The sequence below is a fragment of the Apium graveolens genome, chromosome 4, assembly GCF_009905375.1.
Source record: "Apium graveolens cultivar Ventura chromosome 4, ASM990537v1, whole genome shotgun sequence".
Taxonomy (NCBI): domain Eukaryota; kingdom Viridiplantae; phylum Streptophyta; class Magnoliopsida; order Apiales; family Apiaceae; genus Apium; species Apium graveolens.
Window position 1 is genome coordinate 23,429,449 of NC_133650.1, and position 25,354 is coordinate 23,454,802.

The 25,354-nt window shown below is 35.8% G+C and overlaps 1 pseudogene; it reads left to right on the forward strand.

The window, feature by feature from the left end:
* The first annotated feature begins 6,044 nt into the window (after nucleotides 1-6,044).
* Nucleotides 6,045-25,354, forward strand: part of LOC141716701 (beta-glucosidase 44-like) — a 237,984-nt pseudogene continuing 218,674 nt past the window's right edge.

Here is a 25,354-nt window from a genome sequence, read left to right on the forward strand (position 1 = left end):
GCGTGGCAGTACTATGGGTTTTATTCCCTATTCATCTATTGTGACGAAGCTGTGTGTGGCGGTTGGAGTTCGTTGGCCCGCGCACGAGCAGCTGCAGCTTCCAAGTGCCCCGATTGATAGTTCGACATTGTTGAGTATGCAGGAGTGGTACGATGGTAAGCCTGATCCGAAGGGGTTTGGTATTTCTTATGACTACTTTCCAGGTGGACGTCCATCACCTCAGGGATACGCTGGTGATACGATTCAGGTGAGCAGAACAACTTGGAGAGCTGAGTTGGGTGAGGTCGGCACTTCATGGTCAGAGCAGCAACAGCATGAGGAAGCAGAGGGCAGTGCTGTTTTGAGTTCAACACAATATAGGCGCTTGATGAGGAGGATGGATGTGATGCATGACATCTATAGTCGGTTTACACAGGACCTTACCCAGGCGTTGGGGACTGCATTCAGAGCCACAAGAGTTGATATCCAGTGGCCAGTATTCGGTTAGGACTCTGTGTACCCACATCCTGACACTCCTGACACACCACCCGTTGAGGGTGATGATCCTGATTCCGAGTAGGTATGCCTGATTCCTTAATATTACCTTCACTAGGGACAATAAATATTTTAAGTTTTGGGGTGATAGTTAAGGAATGTATATTTATGTGTGTTCATATAGGTTGCATTTTCATGATAGTTAGTTCATATAGGTTGCATTTTCATGATAGTTAGTTCATATAGGTTGCATTTTCATGATAGTTAGTTCATATAGGTATTTGCCAGTGTGTGTCCATATAGGTTGCATATTCATGATAGTTAGTTCATATAGGTATTTTCCATGTCGTAGTTGTTTTTTATTTTGCATGATAGTATGTTGCATATAGTTTCATTCATATGTGCATTATTATATGATCCCTTAAGTTTGCTTTTTCGATTGATTTGTGATATTGATGCTAGTGTAGTGATGCCGTGTAGAGGGATGTTGATTCCTATCGAGTTGATTTGCATGATAGAAAAAATTAAAAATTTCACTAAGTTTTATAGGTTGCTTGAGTGCTAGATCATGATCATTTCTTATTTATTTGTCGAGGTTTAATCGCTTGTTTATATTTAGAATTTAGGATATTCTATTAATGACAAAATAACATGGATATATAAAAATTAGAAAAAAAAATTGGATTTCATTGCTAGTTGTTGTGGCTAGGTGTCAAATGGCTAGTAACCGGCTCATTTGAGTAGTCTAGGGTTGAGGGAGATGGAACGAAACACACTCGTTTAGAAATCATGTGAAAAAAAGAAAAAAAAGAAAAAAAATATGTGTTTATGCATAATTGATCACGAGTGGGCTCTTTAATACTCGAGTTATTAGGTTCTTAGGGGACTTTGTGCCTAGTAACCTAAGGCTTTTATAGTCTGGGATCCACTAACCTAATGCTTGTTACATGGGTATTATTGTATAAGTCTTTTGTGGACCTCACTCACTACACAGTCAAATAAGCATATTTGTGATTGTTTGTGTTGTGCATAAAAGCATGAATCCATATAATAACTCCGATATAAGAATTGAAGTGTTATAAGTCATTTTAAGTTTAACATTTATTTTATCTATAACCTTGTGATTGCCTTGATGAGTAGTGAGTCATGATTATTGATCTAATTGCGATAGTATATCTTTTAAGCATCTGCATACACGCACGTTTCTAGCTTGTAAGTTGAATCGTGGGATTTGATTGATCTTTGTGCGAATAACTGCATTTATTGAGATGTTGCTCATTGGTTGGTTTAGTTATTCTGAGGGGATCGTTGCATTCACATATCTTGCATTCATGCATTTTTATTTCTTGTTCTTTGAGTCTGTTTATGCTTGAGGACAAACATCGGTTCAAGTTTGGGGGTGTGTTAAGTGGAATTTTTATCCACTTAGAATGCTCTATAAAGGCTTGGATTGGCATTTTGTACTCAAGTTATTTGTGTTTTTGATGTGTTTTGTAGTATTTTTGCATTTCAGGCATATAACAGGGATCAAGGTGATTTAGCATTATTTTGGTGCTAATTTGGTGCTAGGAATGTTTCCAGGAAGTTAGCTCGTGGATCGCCATCTCAACCAGCCAGAAAAACAAGCAGAAGAATTTTCTCGACAAGATTAGCGCGCCGGCGCTGTGCTAGCGTGCGGCCACGCCGGGTGACCAGAATGTCAGCGCGCCCGCGCTGGTGAAGCACGCAGCCGCGCTAGGTCAGGTTTCAAGAATCTTGTTTTGAATAGAAGATTAATTTATGGACATTTCTGCTAATCAGGGCTGCTATATAATGATAACTTAAGGTCGTATTTCATAACGAGACGTAACAGAGCTTGAGGAGAAGACGACAAGAAGACCTATATCACAAATTCAACGAAGGCGAAGAGATCTAGTTTATTCTTGTGATTTTTTGTTCTAAGTTATAATCTTGGATGCTCGTTCTTATTTTGTTGACATTAATACTCTTTTTTAACGTACTTTGTTTATTATTCATTTTATAAAGACCTAGTTTATTATATCATGCTTTCATCGGAACCCACGGTGATGATGAGTTCGGTTATGGGCTAATCGTTATCATGGGGTTATAGCGGATTTACTTATAGATTTCAATAGTTAATATGTTTTGATACCTTAGTGTGTGGTGATTGTATGATATCCTAGTATCGGTTGTGCTTATTCGTCTTATGAGCGTCGCGAACTTATAAGATAGTGTGTTAATCTCTAATGAAGCGACGGTGAATTTAGAGGTTTAGAACTTTCCATGCTAGCATAGGTTCATGTATTTGATATGCAAGATTCGTAGGTAATTTTAACCATCTTACTTGCCCTATGTAATCACGATAGATAACTTGCACATTAAACTGTTATGTTGTCAAATTCTATAGACATATAAGGTCTCAATATAATTGGCGTCTATTCAGCTTCTATCTCTTTTGTGGATGTCTGGTAGTAGGGTATTCATGCAATAAAAGTTGGCGTTTACTAGTTTCGTGTTATTTGATTAGTGTCATCACCATTGCATGCTAAGGTTAAGAACAAAAAGGCTATTGAATGAAGTAGTAATGAAGTTAGAATTCCATTTTTGTGTTATATAAGAAAATCAACCTTTTTAATCTCTTAGTTAATTGCATGTTAGTTAATAATCTTAGTTATAAACACAACCAATTTGTTATTCGTCTTAACATTGAATAATAACCATAACATTGTTGCATAAGTACATTATTTGAAATCAACCTAAACCAGTCTCTATGGGAATGAACGAGAAATAATTATATATTACTTGCGATCGCGTATACTTGCATGAATATTAGCGCGTGTTTTCGTCCTAACAGTCAAGAAAGAAAATGAAACCTATTCGAACTCACGTGGTAAAGAAGCGAGTCAAGCCGCGGGATCCTCTAGCACCAAATGTGCTGATCCCGATAAAAGAGGATAGCTTTGAGCCACCTAAGCAGGTGTAGTGTAGATTGATGTGGTGTGTGTTTGAATAAAATGAATTTAGTTTAAAAACTTATCAAAAATAACAGTTTGTAATAAAGAGACTTCCATGAGATTTTATATTTGTGTCTATAATAAAAATAATGTGTTGTTCTTGTTTTCATACCTCAACCTTAAAAGATCCTGAATAGATGTAAAAGGGGTTAGATATATGTGTGTATAGTTGTTATAAAAGTTTGTATTATGTTGGAGATTAACAAGTAACCCTCAGATCTAGACCCCGGATTTGGAGGTCGTTACAATTGAAGACCAATATTGGGATGAAAATGTTAGAAAAAACTCTCAAACCTTTGTTAACGGATTATACTTTTTCGAGGTATGCGAGTTGCACACTTTTGTACGATTTCTCTTGTTTCTTATGCCGAGTTAGCTCATGTAAGCTTAGAGATGTGGTGCATAAGTGATAAACCTCTCTCGACAAATCAAGGTTAAAATTATCAAGAAGAGAAAATATATTTATAGGTGAGGCGGGAAAAATATGAATGATAATTGTGGGCACGGCAAAAAGTAAGAGCACGCCTTCATGGTTAACACGGAGGATAAGATTTTGAAGACGCGACCTTGGTTGAGAATGCGTCGTCGTAGAGGAAAATGCGGAAGACGCACACTCATGCGATTAAAGGATGACACAAATATTTGCTTAGATTTAGATATTAGAATTTTAATTTTGTTTCCAACTTTATATGGATTTCGGGGGTAGTTGTTATAGCCAAAATTTGGTATTAGATCATCTCGGGTCAAATACGGGTCAATTGGAATTGAATTGGGGAAAATGGATGAAGAATTAGGTTTTAGGCTGCAACGCATGGGGGAGGACGCGCCCTAAGGGTAGAACGCGCCCAATATTGGGCGAAGTGAGTAACATGAGTCATTTTGAAGTAAGATGGAATGGGGGCACCCCGTAGCGTGAGGACGCGCCCTAGGATTGGACCCACTCTCATTAGTTGAAATGCAGGATATGGATTATCTATGTGTTCGGATTATAATTCAAGGGAGAGTGTGTGCATTCCACAGGATGAGGACGCGTCCTTTCCTAGGAAGATGCATACTTTTGGATTCATTTGGATAGTTGGGCTTGTCATCTCATATAGGACAAGGAAAAAAAGGACAAGTTCAGGAAAAGGCAAGCATGGAAGGAGCAATGGAGGATTATTTTCACTAACATATTTATTGTAGGCACTCTTTAAAGGATTTCCTGCTTGAGTCGGTCAAGGAGAGGGATATCCGTGAAAAGGTTGAAGACCTCTAGGGGTATGCTTGATGATTGAAGGCCTCCTCCTGTATTCAACAGGTGTCCTTGTTGGGGATGCGGGGTTATCATTGGTGTGTGCTTTGGAAAGTTTGTTATTGTATTCAACGGGTGTCCTCATTGGAGAACTTTGGAGTCATCCTGCACTTTGCACCCAAGAGCTTGGGATCACCTGTCCTGCTATCTGGTGGGTTATCCTCATTCGGGGGACAGGGACACATCTGGCATTTGGTGTGAATAGTGGTTATACCTACGTTCGTAACTCAAGGGAGATAGCTTTAACGAAATTTTATCCTTACACAGGGAGATCATGCGATTACAAACGAGCATTAGGCTTTCACAGTTGGGCCTCATAATTGGACATTCCTAAAGCTAGCAGAAGATGGATTCTGTGGAAGGACTTCTGCCGGGCCTAGGAATAAGAAGTCTAAGCCCATTAGATTTTCTGTTCCCCAAGAACTACGTTGGCTTGATTCCCTATAAATAGGGATACGTAGGCAAATTCCAAGGGGTCGGAAGCGAGAGCCTTAAGGAGCCACCACCAATTCTAAGTAATCTCAGCCCCCAATTCATCACAATCACCACACTCCGCTCATTTTTTAGGAGAAGAATCACCATCATACATCTTGATTCCGGCGACAAACCTCAAGTTTTATTGTTATCAAATTCGTCTGTCAACGGTCTATTAGGACCAATGCGTTTATTACATCACCTTTATGAATTATGGACAATGCTTTTTGACACCACTGTCCCCCATTGTAGTAAGCCAAAACAGAGCTAGCTTAAGGACCAACTTGGAAGTAAAGTTGCATCCTTGTGACAATTTGAGTGCTCTCTCTTCTTTTACAAGTCCAATATAAGTACGGGAGATGATGATCAGAGCAAGTCGTTCTTGTGCCATATTATATTGTGAAAAGTTTTCACCGGGTTTGATTAAAATGATTAGTTAGAATATTATAAATTAATTAATTATATACTTATATTTATTGAACACGTAACGTATTTTAACGTAATTATATTAAACTTCATCATTTAGTCTTTAACAATAAAATCTAAAGCTAAATTAATTGTATTTGACACTGTCTCCATCATTTACAATTGTTTAAAGTGAATTTATATAAAAAATAGTTTGTTTATATTAACTCCAATTCATATGTAAAGAGTGCCGATCAGCAACGAAAACACGGAAGGCCCTTGAATAATTCCTTGCATTTTACAGTATTACATTTACAGGAAGCATCATGTCAAAATTTTAAGATGATCTTTATCTTCGCCTTTATCCTCTTTAATCTATAAATAACAACACTATTATGTAACACTATTATGATCTTTATCTTCGCGAAGCTCCATCTTTTATGAAAATGAAGAAAATGAATTTCTTGATACTTACTCTGTCTCTCATCCAATGCAGCAATGGGTTGAGTAGAGACAGCTTTCCAAAAGGGTTTTTGTTTGGAACCGCGACTTCAACTTACCAAGTTGAAGGAATGGCTACCAAGGAGGGTAGAGGGCCAACTATTTGGGGTGTTTTCATTAAAACTCCTGGTAAATTATGATACTAATGCTTATTCATTTTTTCCATTATTTCAACATAAATGTGCAGATGTCTATAATATGTTATACTATAACTCTATTAAAATCTCAAGGTAGTAAGTATTATCTACTAAATGAATCTTATACTATTATTAATACTCTGCCTTACCGGCGCCAGTGCACCACTAGATATCTCCCTTAAACTTAAGCTGTGAAACGTCAACCAATTAATTATCCTAAAACATTAAGGTGTTAGCGGAAGCCACTAGATCGATCTTATACTATTAACAATCAACAATTCAACATAAAGTCTTTCATGATGTCATTTAGTGTGTGCTGCAACATGTAGTTCACTGTTGGTAGAGATTTTGTCTCTTAAGCAATCACGAATACCAACTATTACAGTATGCAAGAGCAATTAATACATGGTACATAGGTAGGAGATGACTGATGAGAATTTATGGTAGCGGGAAAGATACCTAACTGATGTGTTTTTCGCCTACAGGACCAAATGAGTATTAATTATGTGAGTCTCTGTTAAATATATTGATTGGATGCCATTTTAATGATTTTGTATATTGGAACAGGAATTGAACCTAATAGTGCAACAGGTGAGGTCTCTGTAGATCAGTATCACAGATACAAGGTATGTTTCATGTAATGGTATACGTGAGTTTGTTTATGTGTGTGTGTCACTTGCACCTTGCCCGAGTAACCATCTACTTGCCTAATTTATAGTTATGGAGTTTCTAAATTTTAATTTGTTTGTACTGTTAAAGTTATTTTGAAAATAATAAAGCTATTTATGTGTATACTGATTGGGTATGAACAACCTAGCTAGGGCCCAACCCAGATTTAGGTTGAGGATGCTCAACTAATTGACCAAGAACCCCTCACCTATAGAATTCAAGTGGAGTGACCCAGGCTCAGGCGCCATCCTAGGACCTGGATCATCACCCAACCAGGACCCAGGACAAGACCTGGATCATCTACCAACCTAGATCCATTCCAGTCCCAGGATCACCCAGATAGAGTCCCGAGGGGTGATGGGTTTCGAGCACATAAACGTAACGGAAACAGTAATTAAAAACGTAAAAAAAAACATAATTTTCGAAACCCGCCACAGGATCCATGCGAAAAGTATATATTTAATTCATAGATCAGATTGTTTACCTTAAGAAGTTTTACCAATTGGTTGACTAATGGAGATCCAAAACTTGTTCAATCACCACGCATCCCACTCTCGCGATCTACGTTCTATAGGTATCCACACGAATGTTTGAACGCAAGAATTGAATATGTGTACTAGCACAAACTCGTTTTTTCTTGCTCTCTCCATCTTCTCCATTGGTGGCTAGGGTTTTTGTAAAATTCTTTCATGCAAAATCAGCCACACAAGAGATATTATATAGAGAGTAGAAAGTCGAATTATAACTCTTAACTAATTAGGAGTTATTATTAATTCAAAATTCATATTTGTATTATAATTAAGTCTCACTTAATTATTTAACAAATAAATTTCATAATTAATATTAGTAAATTCGAATATCATTATTTATCTAATTAATTAAGTCAAACTTAATTATTACTATAAATAATTCGAATTAATTTAATTTAATTTAAATCCAATTTAAATTAAATAATCCTTCAAGCATTCTTTGTAAGTGACCCTATAGGTTATTATTACGTTGACAACGAATTTTAAATCTAATTAAAAATCGTAAATAATGAGCGGCATCTAGTAATACATCATTGCTACCCAAATAATAATAATTAAATCGGTGATCGATTAAACCTTTCGTGAATAATGTACAATGTAATATAACTCCTTTAACCAAATATTATATAATAAACTAGAGGCATGTAATATGTCATCCTCATCATAGTTTAATCCAAGTTTCCTTAATCAATGAGTAGACTATCATATCAAATCAACATTTGAGCGTGGCCAGACATTTCATAGTCTAGCTTACACAAGATGCCAATAATATCACTCCTAAAATAGGAGGGTTAAATACCATCTAGATCATTCATATTTCCCATACGATTTATAATATACCCAATGTCCACTTTTATCATTACCCGGTCCAGGATAACTTTTAATGGAATCAATGTATATTAATTCTCGTGTAGAAATATAATGACTTCAGGTCTAAGGACCATTACATCATTATCACTGTGAGAATTACTTATGACACAACAAACATGTAGAATCTCACTTGGGTATGTACAACACCATGTACATATACATCTGCCTGTGTTTTTTACTTTAGTATCACTTTACCTATGATCAATGAGATGTGATCATCAGTCAACAAACCCACCAGTATTAATGCAATATTATTGTCCCTTAATAATAATACTCGACTAGGGACCTTTAGGAATATTGATACTATTCTCATAATCTCATTTCTAAGTCACTTACTTAGAGATATAGAATTGCATATCATATTCCAAGGACATTTATTAATCTAACATTTATATCACAGTAAATTAAGAATTAATAAATTATAAAGAGAATAATCGATAGAACATAAACATTAATAATCCTAATGTCTTAAACTAAAACATCATAATGTTGTCTCTAGGGCACAAACACTAACAATCTCCCACTTGCACTAGAGCCAATCACCCATGTATCTAATACTCATGGAACTAGTATGAACATCGTACTTCTGCTGCGACAAAGCCTTAGTCAGTGGGTCTGCAACATTATCATTACTATGCACTTTACAATTATATTTCCTTAATCATTAATCTAATTAATAAGGAGATATTGCCTAAGGACATGCCTAAACAATCTCCATGGTTGTTTAAAAAAATATCAGTATATTCGGCATCCTTTATAGAATCATCAATGTTCTTGCTGTGAACTATTCTAGCTAACATCACTTATATTTAGACAAAACACAAACCAGACATAGACACATAATTATCATTGTCTATCCAGAAATTAAGTTAAGAAACTAGTATCAGTGTAACCCTTTACAACCAGTTCCCTATCTTCTCCACATACCAAAAATAAATCTTTAGTCATCTTTGAGTACTTAAGAATATTCTTGAAAATTATCCAGTGACCCTCACCTGGATTAGACTGGTATCTGCTCGTCATGCTCAAAGCATACGAAATATCAGGATGAATACATATCATTGTACACATTATAGATCCAATTGCTAAAGCATATGGAGCTTTCTCAAACAGACATTATCATCTAATGATTTAGAGGGCAATTATCTTTTGAGATCACTATCCCATGAGACATCGAAACATATCCTTTCTTTATCTCCTGCATCCTAAAATGATGCAATATTTTATCAATGTATGTACTCTGACTAGGTCGATTAATCTTTTCAATCTATCTCTATAGATCTTGATCCCTAATATATAGGTAACATCGCCTAAGTATTTCACCGAGAAACTATTTCTCAACCAAGTCTTAACAGCCTGTAGAAAAGGCATGCCATTCCTTATTTGTTATATGCCATCTACATATAATACTAGGAATGTCACATGGCTCCCACTAACCTTCTTGTAAACACATGGTTCATGTTCGTTTTGAATAAAGCCAAACTCTTTGACCGTTTCATCAAAATAAATATCCATTCTCCTTGAGGCTTGCTTCAATCTATAAATAGATAGAAGCAACTTACAAACTATCTTAGCAAACTTTAGATCGACAAAACCCTCAGGTTATATCATATTGGCATCATCTTCAAGGCTCCCATATAAGCAAGCAGTTTTGACATCCATTTTTCAAATCTCATAGTCAAAGTAAGCAACTATTGCTAACAAAATCCTGATGGACTTGACCATAGTAACCGATGAAAAAGTCTCATCATAGTCTATACCATGAATGTTTTTGAAACTTTTTGCCACTAGTCGCGTCTTATAAGTCTGTACTATACCATCCATGTCAGTTTTCTTCTTAAAAACCCACTTGCACCCTATAGGTTTTACCCCTTCGAGTGGATCAACTAAAGTCAGTACTTTATTTTGATACATGGATTCCATCTAGGATTTCATGGCCTCTAGCCATCTCTTGGAGTCTGAACTGTTCATAGCATCTTGGTAGGTGAGAGGCTTATCATTATCCGTAAGTATCACATCACCATCTTGAGTCAAAAGAAATTCATAATTTCTCCCAGGCTCATGGTGAATCCTACTAGATCTACGAATAACCTGTGTTTCTTGGACAAGATTACTTTTAACATTTTGATGTACATCCTGACCTTATTCCAACTCTGGTTCAATATTATCATGTGATTCTCGATCTTCATCGAGATGTATTATCCTCCCACTAATTTTCTTAGAAAGTAGTTTTCCTTCAAGAAATACAGCGGCCCGAGAAACAAACACTTTGTTCCCGGAAGGATTATAAAAACTATACCCTAGTCTCACTGGGGTATCCCACAAAATATTATCTATCTAATTTTGGTCCAAGCTTGTCAGAGGCTAAAGGTTTTACAAACGCTTCACGTCCCCAAATTTTCATAAATGACATGCTTTGACATTTATCACTCTATATCTCATACGGAGTATTTTGAACCGTTTTAGTCGGAACTTGGTTAAGTGTATATGCAGCCGTTTCTAGAGCATAACCCTAGAAAAAAAATGGAAGATCCGCTTGACTCATCATCGATCGCACTATGTCCAACAAGGTACGATTTCTCCTCTCAGAATCTCTATTCCATTGAGGTGTTCCAGAAGGAGTAAGTTATGATACACTATCACACTCCTTCAAGAAACTATTGAAATTGAGGTTTAAGTATTCTCCTCCACGATCTGATCGTAACACTTTTATACTTTTCCCTTTTTTCTTTTCTACTTCGACCTTATATTCTTTGAACATTTCAAAAGAATCGGATTTGTTCTTCATAAGAACCACATATCCATATCTACTGAAATCATCAGTAAATATTATGAAGTAGTATAAGCCCCCTTACAATCATACACATTCGACCACATACATCATTATGTATAAGTCATAATCATTCAGTGGCCTTTTCACCTGATCAGGTAAAAGAAGCTTTAGTCATTTTGCCAATGAGACAAAGTTCGCATCTTCCGTCTGATTCAAAATCAAACTTATCCAAGTATTCAACTATATGTAACTCGGAAATGCGTTTCTCATTAATATGGATTAACAACAATACTAGAGGTAATGTTTGATTTGAGTCATTTTTGAACATATAAATTGTTAACTAATTGTGCAACATTATAAGCCTTATCAATAAAAAATAGAATAAACAACTATTGTTTATTTAATTAAAATAAAAACCTTTCTTGTCCTGACAAGAAATTGATTTAATGTATCCCCTAAAGGCAGACACGTAATAACAATTTATCAAGTTCTCAATCTCGCCTATATGGGCAAAATTAGGTATCGAGTTCCTTCAACTAGAGCAACAACTTTTGCTCCAATTCTAACCCGATACCCGAAGCTTGACCATTTCTAGTCTTCTTCTTTAGATCTTCCAAACAAGCTCGATAATTTAACTTCCAATCATCCAGTTATTTCCACAGAAATGACAATCATCCGCTTTAGCAACACCACAATCAGGATTCAAAATCCCTTTGGGATTGGACTTTGGTTTAGCACCGAATAAGACCAAATCTTCACCTTACCTGTCCACTTTCCTTTCCCATTTGCATTCCATGTGTAATCATCAATATGGACATAATTTATTCCTTTACCGTGTTATTTTCAGTAGTTCTAAACATGCTTAACAACTCAGTGAGTGTTCTGTCTATCTCATTCCATTTGTTCTTAACAAACTGAGAATAGAAGTTGTTCAAAGATTGTTTGATCAAACCAAACTGAGTCTCTAGACCATTCTTGAAACCCAAAATATCAAGGTACATATGCCTATCACCTTTAGAACATGTGGTCCAACCGGATATGATTCTCCCATTAATGCAAAAGTATGGTGCCTTATTATTGTCAAATCTTTCTGACGAGCCTATCCTTCAAACATCTTTTGAAAGTGCTCAATCATATCATAAGCTTCATTATGCTCTTGTTGCTTCTAAAGCTCAGCACTCATAATTACAAGCATGAGACATGAAACATCAGTTGCATAATTAATTTGCTTCTGGTAAGCATTTTGTTCTACACATAATTTATTCTCAGCTAGAAGAAATAAGGAAAGGGTTTGAGTGACATCCTTGAACCCGAGGACAATCCTCAAGTTCCCATGTCAATCGAGGAAATTATTTCATGTCAGCTTGTCCTTCTCAAGGACTATTACATAGAGAAGTTATTTGTCATTTGATATCTACAATATTAAAGTGCATAAAATGACTTAGTCTACAGATGATCATTAAATTATGTTCAAGTGATTATTCATATATATATATATATTCACAATATATATCTCCCACTATTTTAATCAAATCAATAGCCCTAACTATTAATTCAAAAAACATATCTTCTATATCCTTTCTAGTAAGCCAAGATCCATATTTCACCACGCGTTAGGTCAGCTTTGGCTTTTCTCCTAAAACATGATTATTTAGGTAGACAATATTTGTCAATTATATCAACTATATAACTCTTGGATAGCTTGGTGGCACAACATTTATTCATATTTATCTAATAGATCTCGCCAAACTCTATACCTCTAAGTTCACAATCCTATTGTGATAACTTAGTTAAGTCAAACTGTGACGCCCTCCAAACCCGGGGTCTAGATTTGGGGGTCACTCGCCAATAAACCAAAATAAAATAATCACAGCAGAATAATATAATAAATACGACCCCTTTTACCTACACTGGATCGATCACAGGTTATAGTATGGAACAGGCACTAATACAAACCAACTGTTTTTACAGACCATAGTCTAATTAGTTTTACAACTTATTCAAATTTTATTACAAACCTCTAGACTAATTAAGCGTCCCAAACTGTCTACCTGGAAACACACCAACTATTTACAAGCACAAAACCTCTGGTCAGACCTGGAACTTAAGCTTGCTCTGGCCTAGCTGAAAGAATCAAGATATGAAACAAGTATGAGCGAACGAAATGCTCAGCAAGTAATAAATAGCTTATGATTTGGAATAACAACAGTAAATCTGATGAACAAAACCAACTAAGCTAACTGAACAGTATCAAAACTGATAAAAATTTGATAATAAACAATATTTGCAATATATTATGTTTTGGGACTGGAATCCTCGAACGACGGTGTGTTGCCGCCGGTGATCAGCCGCGGAGCAACACTGGTATGCCGAAGCATATCCAACTAAACAAAAGGTACCCAAGGCACATATTGGCCTAGCAAGGTGTTATATCCTGTATAACACATAGCTCACACTGGACCGCAGCCACGGCCTCTTACGCAACCATCCAACCCATAAAAACAATTTTCCGCCAAAGGAGTCGAATCAAATGACATCCTTAACCACCTAACTCCCCATTTCTCATGGTCCGGAGTTTTCTCAACAACCAATGGCAAAATAACCAGAACAATTAGTTATTCGCTAATCTCAATTCAAAGCTTTGCCGTATAGAGTAATTCATAGCGAAACATAAAACGTTTAACTATTCTGAACTTAGAATAGTATGGATATTGAAAGAATAAAGTTCAGAGTCAATATCAATTGAATGATAAATAAAGATATAGGTACTTGTATAATATGATTAGAAATGAACGTCACTTGAACGATAAGTGAAGTTAGGGGTACTTGCCTGGTATGCTCAATAACCTCTTACTTTAACTCTGCTTCTAACTGCTGGCTACTATCTTCGTCTAACACTTGACTGTACTCCTTGCTACTCGATTCTATAAACAAAAAGACTATCTTAATTGACAGAACTAAACTCAATCGACGTAACTCTATGTCTTGACATCTCCCCGACCATTTATAACTAAGCATGGCATATTAAACTGTAAACAAATAGCATACTTATCACATAACACATAATCATGACATTTGTATAACATGTAATCTCATAACTCATGCAATACATAATTCAGATCGTTAAAAGATACGTCTCAGTGTGCTCAGAATGAAAATCAGGTCAATATTAGCATTTATCGATCAAATACCGACTCAAACTGATATACAAATTAAATGACATTGCAATATAAAAGAAATTAGGTCTCAAAAGTATTTTTATTGAAAGCGCAATATTTTTCTGAGTTTGTACGCGTTCGTTTCGTATTAAACGGACAAACGGTTGATTTATTATGAATTTTTGAACATTTTTCGGAATAAAACGGGTCTCCAAATCATTTAATAATTAAATAATAGGGCTCAAACACCCTAAAATAATTTTATAAGATTTATCGAGCCTGGAAAATAATTTAAAATAATATCTTAAAGCTCAAAACTATTTTTCAGAATTTTTAAATCAATTTTAAATAATTAAATCTAATTAAATAATCAATTAAAATTAAATAATAACTAATTAAATTAATTAATCAATTAATATTTACATTAATTGACTAATTAAATAATTAATTATCAACTAAAATTAATTAATTAAATAATTTGGATTTATTTTTGAATTAAAATAAATTTTCAGAATTAAAAATAATGATTTTTGGAATTTAAAATAATTAAAACAATTTTATAAAAATAATTATAAACAGAAATCTAATTTTTGAAAAATTTTAAAACAAAAATCCAATTTCTGCAGACTTTGGAAACGAGGGGGGTGCAAACGGTAATTTCACCGTCTTCCCCGTCGTTCCGCCGTCGCCGCCAGCCAGTCGCCATTAACGGCGACTGGAGCTTTTCCGGCCACCTGCAAAACCACTCAGATAATCACCAAATTAACAGGAAACGTTGTTCTTGCTTCCAGGAACGCATCTGCAAGACTAAAATCTTCAAAAATTAACGATTTTAACCGGGAAATTTAATCAAAACTTCCGACGCCGCCATGACTAATTTTCCGATGAGGGCCTTCTGGTTATCGTTCGTTAATTTCAGTGGTACCATTCGATTCGTTGCACAACGATCTACTTAACCATGTAATCAATTTCAACTCATAACCCCTAACAAAGAAACGCCTAATTTCTAATTGAAAATATTCTTGAATATAAACCCTAAATTCATAATCCGAGAATCAAAATCACTTTTCTACATGTTATTGAACTCCAAATTCAACGTATAATATATCAAAATGACCAGGAAGAAATTATCTACATGATTCTAGCATCAAATCACATCAACAACATCAAGAACAAAAATTCATATTTTAATTATCAAATAATTCGAATATAAATAAATAAATAAGAAAATTACTGTGATTTCTGGGCAGAAACTGATGATTGATTCAGAAAGAAGATTTCGAGAGCTTCGTTTTGATATGCTGCACGCCTGAATCGGAGTTCGATAACGCCTTCGTTCGTGTGTTTGATTCTCGGAAACGTATCGGTTTCTCGGGTTTTTCTCAGTTTTTACGGTATTTTTACTGGTTGCAAATGAATAAACGAAATAAACGAAATAAAAAATAGGCTATTTATATTTATGGAATATTGGATCGTTCTGGATCGTTTTGGATCGTTAAATTAGTTGCTTAGCCGCTAAGTAACTGTAAAAACGATACAATTCAATACCAGAATTGGATAATTATCAAAACCGGGCTTTTTATAAAACACCATATACGAACATCACGTAAAAGTATCCCGTCTTTCGAGATTACGGGTTTTTATTGATTACCGAAATAACTATCGTATCGAAAATATTGCGCCGGGCCGCGCACGAGTCAAACCGTAATCCGGATCGAAAAAGTCAAAACACGGAAAATGTCCGGAATTACCAGATTAGGTTAGGAAGGAGTTTTCGGAAGAGTTTCGGGTTGTAAAAACGCAAAACGGTTGAAGTTGGAAGATTCCCTGCTTTATAAAATAATTTTATAATTATTCTGAAAATAATTAATAATTCATAAATCATTATAAAATCATATAACACTCCAAAAATTACCAGAAAAATACCACAATTATCTATATTTTATTCTGGACATATAAAAATTCAAATATTCAAATAATGTCACATATAACATTCAGATATCTATTCTACTTTTCAGATAATTCACCAAAAATTCACATAAAATCACATAAACAATTCTGAATAATAATAATAATATTTGAAAATATATGGGATATTACAATCTACCCCCTTAACAGGATTCTGTCCTCAGAATCAGCCTAGGAAAATAAATGAGGATACTTGGATCGCATTTCGCTTTCCAATTCCCAAGTCGACTCTTCAACCTTGGGATTCCTCCACAAGACTCGCACTAAAGATACAGACTTATTCCTAAGTACTCTTTCTTTCTTATCTAAAATCTGTACTGGTTGCTCTACCAAAGATAAATCTGGTTGGATCTCGATTGGCTCGTATTCTATCACATGGTTCGAATCAGGCAAATAATGCTTCAACATCGACACATGGAACACATTGTGAATATGTTGCATGTGAGGTGGTAACGCTAATTCATAAGCAACCTTTCCCACACGCTTCAAAATCTCAAAAGGACCAACATAACGCGGACTCAACTTTCCTTTCTTCCCAAATCTTGATAGACCTTTCCAAGGAGAAACTTTTAATAGCACTGCTTCACCAACTTCAAATTCCATATCTTTTCTGGTAGGATCTGCATATTTACGTTGACGGTCTTGAGCTGCTGTTAATCTTTTCCGAATGAGTTCTATTTTCTCTTTTGTCTGCTGGATCAATTCTGGACCCAAAATCTTTCTCTCACCAACTTCTTCCCAACATATTGGAGATCTGCATCTTCTCCCGTACAAGGCTTCGTAAGGCGGCATTCCAATGCTGGCATGATAGCTGTTGTTGTAGGAGAATTCAACTAATGGCAAATGCTCGTCCCAACTCCCTTCAAAATCTAGTACACATACCCTCAGCATATCTTCAATAGTCTGAATCGTTCTTTCACTTTGACCGTCCGTCTGCGGATGATACGCGGTACTCATGTTCAGCTTCGTTCCGAGACAATCTTGAAAACTTCTCCAAAATCTTGAGTTAAATCGAGGATCTCTGTCTGAAACTATGGATACTGGAACTCCATGTCGTGTCACAATTTCTTTAAGATATAACCGTACCAATTTATCCATTGAGAATCTCTCATTGATAGGAAGAAAATGCGCTGACTTCGTCAATCTGTCGATAAGAACCCAAATAGCATCATGATTCGCCCTGGTCCTCGGTAATCCGACTACAAAATCCATCACTATATGCTCCCACTTCCATTCTGGAATATCCAATGGTTGTATTAATCCACTGGGCCTTTGATGTTCTGCTTTAACTCGCTGGCAAGTGTAACACTTACTTACCCATTCTGCAATTTCCTTCTTCATGCTTGGCCACCAAAAGTTTTCTCTTAAATCTCGGTACATCTTCGTACTCCCGGGATGAATTGAGTATCTAGAGTTGTGAGCATCTCGAAGAATTTCATCTTTCAGCTCGGCTATGTTGGGTATCCATATTCTGGAAGAAAATCTTAATATCCCTTTATCATCCTTTTGACTCCCTGTTTCTTCTCCTGTCAAACTGTCTCGTTCATGGCTCATTACTTCCTCCTGACATCTTCTTATTTTCTCTAATAATTCTGGTTGAAAAGACATTGCACACAATACCTCTGTAGACATACTTGGAATACTAACCTCTATTTCCAGCTTCTCAAATTCCCTGATTAATTCCTCGGATGAAGTTATCATGTTTAACCTTTCTTTTCTGCTCAGAGCGTCGGCCACCACATTTGCTTTGCCTGGATGATAGTTAATAGTACAGTCATAGTCCTTGATCAATTCTAGCCATCTTCTCTGTCTCATGTTCAATTCCTTCTGGGTGAAGATATACTTTAAACTCTTGTGGTCCGTGTAGATCTCGCACTTTTCCCCATAAAGATAATGCCTCCATATCTTCAATGCAAACACTATAGCTGCCAATTATAGATCATGCGTTGGATACTTTTCTTTATGTGGTTTCAACTGTCTTGAAGCATAGGCTATTACCTTGTCATGCTGCATCAAAACATATCCCAATCCTTTGTACGACGCGTCACTGTAGATCACAAAATTTCCTTGTTCATCTGGCAAGACTAGTACTGGAGAAGATACTAATCTATTCTTTAATTCCTGGAAACTTTCTTCGCACTTCTCCTCCCATTCAAATTTCTGATTTTTCCTGGTGAGCTTTGTCAATGGCATAGCTATCTTCGCGAAATCCTGCACAAATCTTCTGTAGTAACCTGCTAATCCCATGAAACTTCTTACTTCTGTTGGTGTTTTTGGCCTCTCCCAGTTGATTATGGCTTCAACCTTTGTTGGATCCACTTCCACTCCTTTATTGCTAATCACGTGCCCAAGAAATCGTACTTCTTTTAACCAAAATTCACACTTGGAGAACTTTGCATACAATTTCTCCCATCGCAGTATTTCCAGAACTATCCCCAAATGCTCTGCATGCTCCTCTTCTGTTTTAGAATAGATCAAGATGTCGTCTATAAACACGATCACGAATTTATCCAAATACTTCTTAAATACTCGATTCATCAGATCCATGAAAGCTGCTGGTGCGTTGGTTAATCCAAATGCCATTACTAGAAACTCATAATGCCCATATCTGGTTCTAAATGCGGTCTTCGGAATGTCTTCAGGCTTGATCTTCAGTTGATGATATCCGGATCTTAAATCAATTTTAGAAAACCATATAGCGCCTTTCAATTGGTCAAACAGATCATCGATCCTCGGCAATGGGTATTTGTTCTTAATGGTCAGCTTGTTTAATTCTCGATAGTCAATACACAGTCGCATACTCCCGTCTTTCTTCTTGACAAACAGTATTGGTGCGCCCCATGGGGATACACTGGGTTTTATAACTCCTTTCTCCAAAAGATCTTGCAGCTGAGTTGCCAATTCTTTCATCTCCACTGGTGCCATCCGGTACGGAGCTTTAGAGACTGGTTCTGTTCCGGGTGCTAGATCAATCGCAAATTCAATTTCTCTGTCGGGAGGTAATCTTGGTAGATCATCTGGGAAAACATCTGAAAATTCGTTGACAACTGGAATCGCTTCTAGTGCTGGAACTTCTTTACTGGTGTCTACCACATGGGCCAAATATGCTTCACAATTCTGATGCAATATCTTTTTCACTTGAGCGATCGCTAAGAACTTCTTCTCTTGCCTATTTCCTCGAAATATTACCTTCTTCTTACTATCCAAGGTCTGAAGTCTCACTTTCCTATTCTTACAATCAATCTGAGCGTTATTTTCTGACAACCAATCCATTCCTAAAATAACATCAAATTCTCCCAACTTAAAAGGTATCAAGTTGGCATAAAAATGATGTCCTCCTATTTCAATATCGCACCTCGGGCACACTCGGTCGACAAAAACTTGGTCCTTATTAGCTAACTCTATTATTAATGCTTGTTCTAACAACTTAACTTCGCAATGCAGTTTATCGACAAAACTTTGAGAAATAAATGATCTTGTAGCTCCAGAATCAAATAAAACTTTAACATCTATGGAGTTGACTGGAAGCGTACCTGCCACCACGTCTGAACTCTGAACAGCATCCTTCATAGTCATATTGAATGTCCTAGCCTTTGGCTGGTTCTTTGTTGGTGGTCCTTCAATCCTTGGCACATTAGCAGTTGGTTCAGTTGTCTGGCATTCCCTGACAATATGCCCCATCTTTCCACATTTAAAGCACACTGTCCCTAATCTTTGAGCTGTAGTCTGACTTCGACACTCATTAGAATAGTGTCCCTTCTGATTGCACTTATAACACAACACATTAGCCTTACAAATCCCAAAATGCCTTCTACCACAAAATTTGCACTCTGGCGCAGGTAGACGATTGGGTCTCTGCTGATTTGAATTCTGAAAATGGTTCCCATTTCCTGGCTGTGGTTTCTTAAATCCCACACTCTTATTATTCTGAAACTCTGACCTTTTATTGAAACGGCCCTGGAAGTTACCTTGTTGCTGGCCTCCCCCTGAGGTTTCTATTTTCCTTTTCTTCCCATCCTTCCCTTTTTGATACATATCACTCTTACTTTCAATCACCATTGCTTTCTGCACCACTGCCACATATGAAGTCAATTCAAACATGGCCACCCTATTCTGAATCCAAAATCTCAATCCCTGTTCAAACCTTCTTGCTTTCTTTTCATCCGTATCAACCTGGTCTGGCACGAACCTCGCTAATTCAGTAAACTTAGCTTCGTACTCAGCTACAGTAAGATCTCCCTGGGTCAAGTTCAAGAATTGGATCTCCATTTGATTCTTCATATACCTCGGAAAATACTTCTCTAGAAACAGCTCTGTGAATCTCTCCCAAGTTATAAACTCACCTCCTTCCAATGCTCGCGCGGATTCTCACCAATAGTTCGCCTCACCCTTCAGAAAGTAACTTGCAAACTTGGTCTTCTGCTCAGCTCCTGCTCCGACCAATTCAAAAGCCTTTTCCATTTCCTTAAGCCATGCACTGGCTTCCACAGGATCAGCACTTCCCTTGAACTCAGGTGGCTTCACTGCTTGAAACTGCTTAAAAGTCACTGTAGGTGGTGCTGCTCGCTGCTGATGTTGCTGTTGCTGCTGTTGTTGCTGCTGCGTAAGATGTAACATCTGCTGCTGCATCAGTCCCAACATCTGGATAATCGCTGGATCTGTACGACTCTCGGTATGATCCTCTCCTAAATTATTTCTTCTCTTTGGTGCCATTATTCTGGTAAGAAACAAGCAATATATATAATAATCTGTCAAGCATTGTGTCAAATATGTAGCAATTCCTTAGCATATTAAAGTTCGCAAACACTATCTCTTCTCAAAATATCATAAACTTGCTACCATATTAACACAAGTGACATGATTATCACACAATCCTACTTATTATCTCGAGAATAATAACATAAAGAAAATTTACTCCGAATTATCCAAACCTTTTAAATCCTTGCTCGAAATCTTAACTAAACCAACAAAATAGCAGGGCAATGACACAAGGCCTAAAGCTAAATGCAAACCAGGGAACTTAAATAACTTAACTATAACCTAACCCAATAACCTAAATTTAATCCTATAAAAGCTAAATTACACGCACCTATCTTATGTGATCTTCCTATGACTCATCTATGACAATCCTAAGCCTGTTTCAGTGACCATAACTTGTAGCTCTGATACCAACCTGTGACGCCCTCCAAACCCGGGGTCTAGATTTGGGGGTCACTCGCCAATAAACCAAAATAAAATAATCACAGCAGAATAATATAATAAATACGACCCCTTTTACCTACACTGGATCGATCACAGGTTATAGTATGGAACAGGCACTAATACAAACCAACTGTTATTACAGACCATAGTCTAATTAGTTTTACAACTTATTCAAATTTTATTACAAACCTCTAGACTAATTAAGCGTCCCAAACTGTCTACCTGGAAACACACCAACTATTTACAAGCACAAAACCTCTGGTCAGACCTGGAACTTAAGCTTGCACTGGCCTAGCTGAAAGAATCAAGATATGAAACAAGTATGAGCGAACGAAATGCTCAACAAGTAATAAATAGCTTATGATTTGGAATAACAACAGTATATCTGATGAACAAAACCAACTAAGCTAACTGAACAGTATCAAAACTGATAAAAATTTGATAATAAACAACATTTGCAATATATTATATTTTGGGACTGGAATCCTCGAACGACGGTGTGTTGCCGCCGGTGATCAGCCGCGGAGCAACACCGGTATGCCGAAGCATATCCAACTAAACAAAAGGTACCCAAGGCACATATTGGCCTAGCAAGGTGTTATATCCTGTATAACACATAGCTCACACTGGACCGCCGCCACGGCCTCTTACGCAACCATCCAACTCATAAAAACAATTTTCCGCCAAAGGAGTCGAATCAAATGACATCCTTAACCACCTAACTCCCCATTTCTCATGGTCCGGAGTTTTCTCAACAACCAATGGCAAAATAACCAGAACAATTAGTTATTCGCTAATCTCAATTCAAAGCTTTGCCGTATAGAGTAATTCATAGCGAAACATAAAACGTTTAACTATTCTGAACTTAGAATAGTATGGATATTGAAAGAATAAAGTTCAGAGTCAATATCAATTGAATGATAAATAAAGATATAGGTACTTGTATAATATGATTAGAAATGAACGTCACTTGAACGATAAGTGAAGTTAAGGGTACTTGCCTGGTATGCTCAATAACCTCTTACTTTAACTCTGCTTCTAACTGCTGGCTACTATCTTCGTCTAACACTTGACTGTACTCCTTGCTACTCAATTCCATAAACAAAAAGACTATCTTAATTGATAGAACTAAACTCAATCGACGTAACTCTACGTCTTGACATCTCCCCGACCATTTATAACTAAGCATGGCATATTAAACTGTAAACAAATAGCATACTTATCACATAACACATAATCATGACATTTGTATAACACGTAATCTCATAACTCATGCAATACATAATTCAGATCATTAAAAGATACGTCTCAGTGTGCTCAGAATGAAAATCAGGTCAATATTAGCATTTATCGATCAAATACCGACTCAAACTGATATACAAATTAAATGACATTGCAATATAAAAGAAATTAGGTCTCAAAAGTATTTTTATTGAAAGCGCAATATTTTTCTGAGTTTGTACGCGTTCGTTTCGTATTAAACGGACAAATGGTTGATTTATTATGAATTTTTGAACATTTTTCGGAATAAAACAGATCTCCAAATCATTTAATAATTAAATAATAGGGCTCAAACACCCTAAAATAATTTTATAAGATTTATCGAGCCTGGAAAATAATTTAAAATAATATCTTAAAGCTCGAAACTATTTTTCAGAATTTTTAAATCAATTTTAAATAATTAAATCTAATTAAATAATCAATTAAAATTAATTAATAACTAATTAAATTAATTAATCAATTAATATTTACATTAATTGACTAATTAAATAATTAATTATCAACTAAAATTAATTAATTAAATAATTTGGATTTATTTTTGAATTAAAATAAATTTTTAGAATTAAAAATAATGATTTTTGGAATTTAAAATAATTAAAACAATTTTATAAAAATAATTATAAACAGAAATCTAATTTTTGAAAAATTTTAAAACAAAAATCCAATTTCTGCAGACTTTGGAAACGAGGGGGGTACAAACGGTAATTTCACCGTCTTCCCCGTCGTTCCGCCGTCGCCGCCAGCCAGTCGCCATTAACGGCGACTGGAGCTTTTCCGGCCACCTGCAAAACCACTCAGATAATCACCAAATTAACAGGAAACGTTGTTCTTGCTTCCAGGAACGCATCTGCAAGACTAAAATCTTCAAAAATTAACGATTTTAACCGGGAAATTTAATCAAAACTTCCGACGCCGCCATGACTAATTTTCCGATGAGGGCCTTCTGGTTATCGTTCGTTAATTTCAGTGGTACCATTCGATTCTTTGCACAACGATCTACTTAACCATGTAATCAATTTCAACTCATAACCCCTAACAAAGAAACGCCTAATTTCTAATTGAAAATATTCTTGAATATAAACCCTAAATTCATAATCCGAGAATCAAAATCACTTTTCTTCATGTTATTGAACTCCAAATTCAACGTATAATATATCAAAATGACCAGGAAGAAATTATCTACATGATTCTAGCATCAAATCACATCAACAACATCAAGAACAAAAATTCATATTTTAATTATCAAATAATTCGAATATAAATAAATAAATAAGAAAATTACTGTGATTTCTGGGCAGAAACTGATGATTGATTCAGAAAGAAGATTTCGAGAGCTTCGTTTTGATATGCTGCACGCCCGAATCGGAGTTCGATAACGCCTTCGTTCGTGTATTTGATTCTCGGAAACGTATCGGTTTCTCGGGTTTTTCTCTGTTTTTACGGTATTTTAACTGGTTGCAAATGAATAAACGAAATAAACGAAATAAGAAATAGGCTATTTATATTTATGGAATATTGGATCGTTCTGGATCATTTTGGATCGTTAAATTAGTTGCTTAGCCGCTAAGTAACTGTAAAAACGATACAATTCAATACCAGAATTGGATAATTATCAAAACCGGGCTTTTTATAAAACACCATATACGAACATCACGTAAAAATATCCCGTCTTTCGAGATTACGGGTTTTTATTGATTACCGAAATAACTATCGTATCGAAAATATTGCGCCGGGCCGCGCACGAGTCAAACCGTAATCCGGATCGAAAAAGTCAAAACACGGAAAATGTCCGGAATTACCAGATTAGGTTAGGAAGGAGTTTTCGGAAGAGTTTCGGGTTGTAAAAACGCAAAACGGTTGAAGTTGGAAGATTCCCGGCTTTATAAAATAATTTTATAATTATTCTGAAAATAATTAATAATTCATAAATCATTATAAAATCATATAACACTCCAAAAATTACCAGAAAAATACCACAATTATCTATATTTTATTCTGGACATATAAAAATTCAAATATTCAAATAATGTCACATATAACATTCAGATATCTATTCTACTTTTCAGATAATTCACCAAAAATTCACATAAAATCACATAAACAATTCCGAATAATAATAATAATATTTGAAAATATATGGGATATTACACAAACCCAATAGTCAAAAAGTATCAATATACTTCAACACATATCCCACGATATATAGGAGTACTTCGCTTTGGCGAACCCACTCCTGGTCGATCTAGGGGTTAACGCATTGGACTCATTGGAAGTCATCTGATCAACTTAATATTAACTTTAGAGTTTTGTTAATTTTAAACCATCATGATCCTATCATAAAGAGATTCCCAATTTTTCCTTGAATAAAATACTTCTAATCAATATTCATCAATGGTTTGATTTCCAGGTAGTGAGGGAGTCACAACGGTCTCGCTTAAAACCCACAACCTTACAAGTTCAAAGAACTCGCTTTTGACAAAATCGCCCCATGTCAGAAATAAAAAAAATTAATATTTTATTCCGTGTTTCATAAACACGAGAATCTCATAATCATTTGTTCATTTGAAAATCTTGAATCGTTACAGATTTTATCTTGTTTAGAAAGCA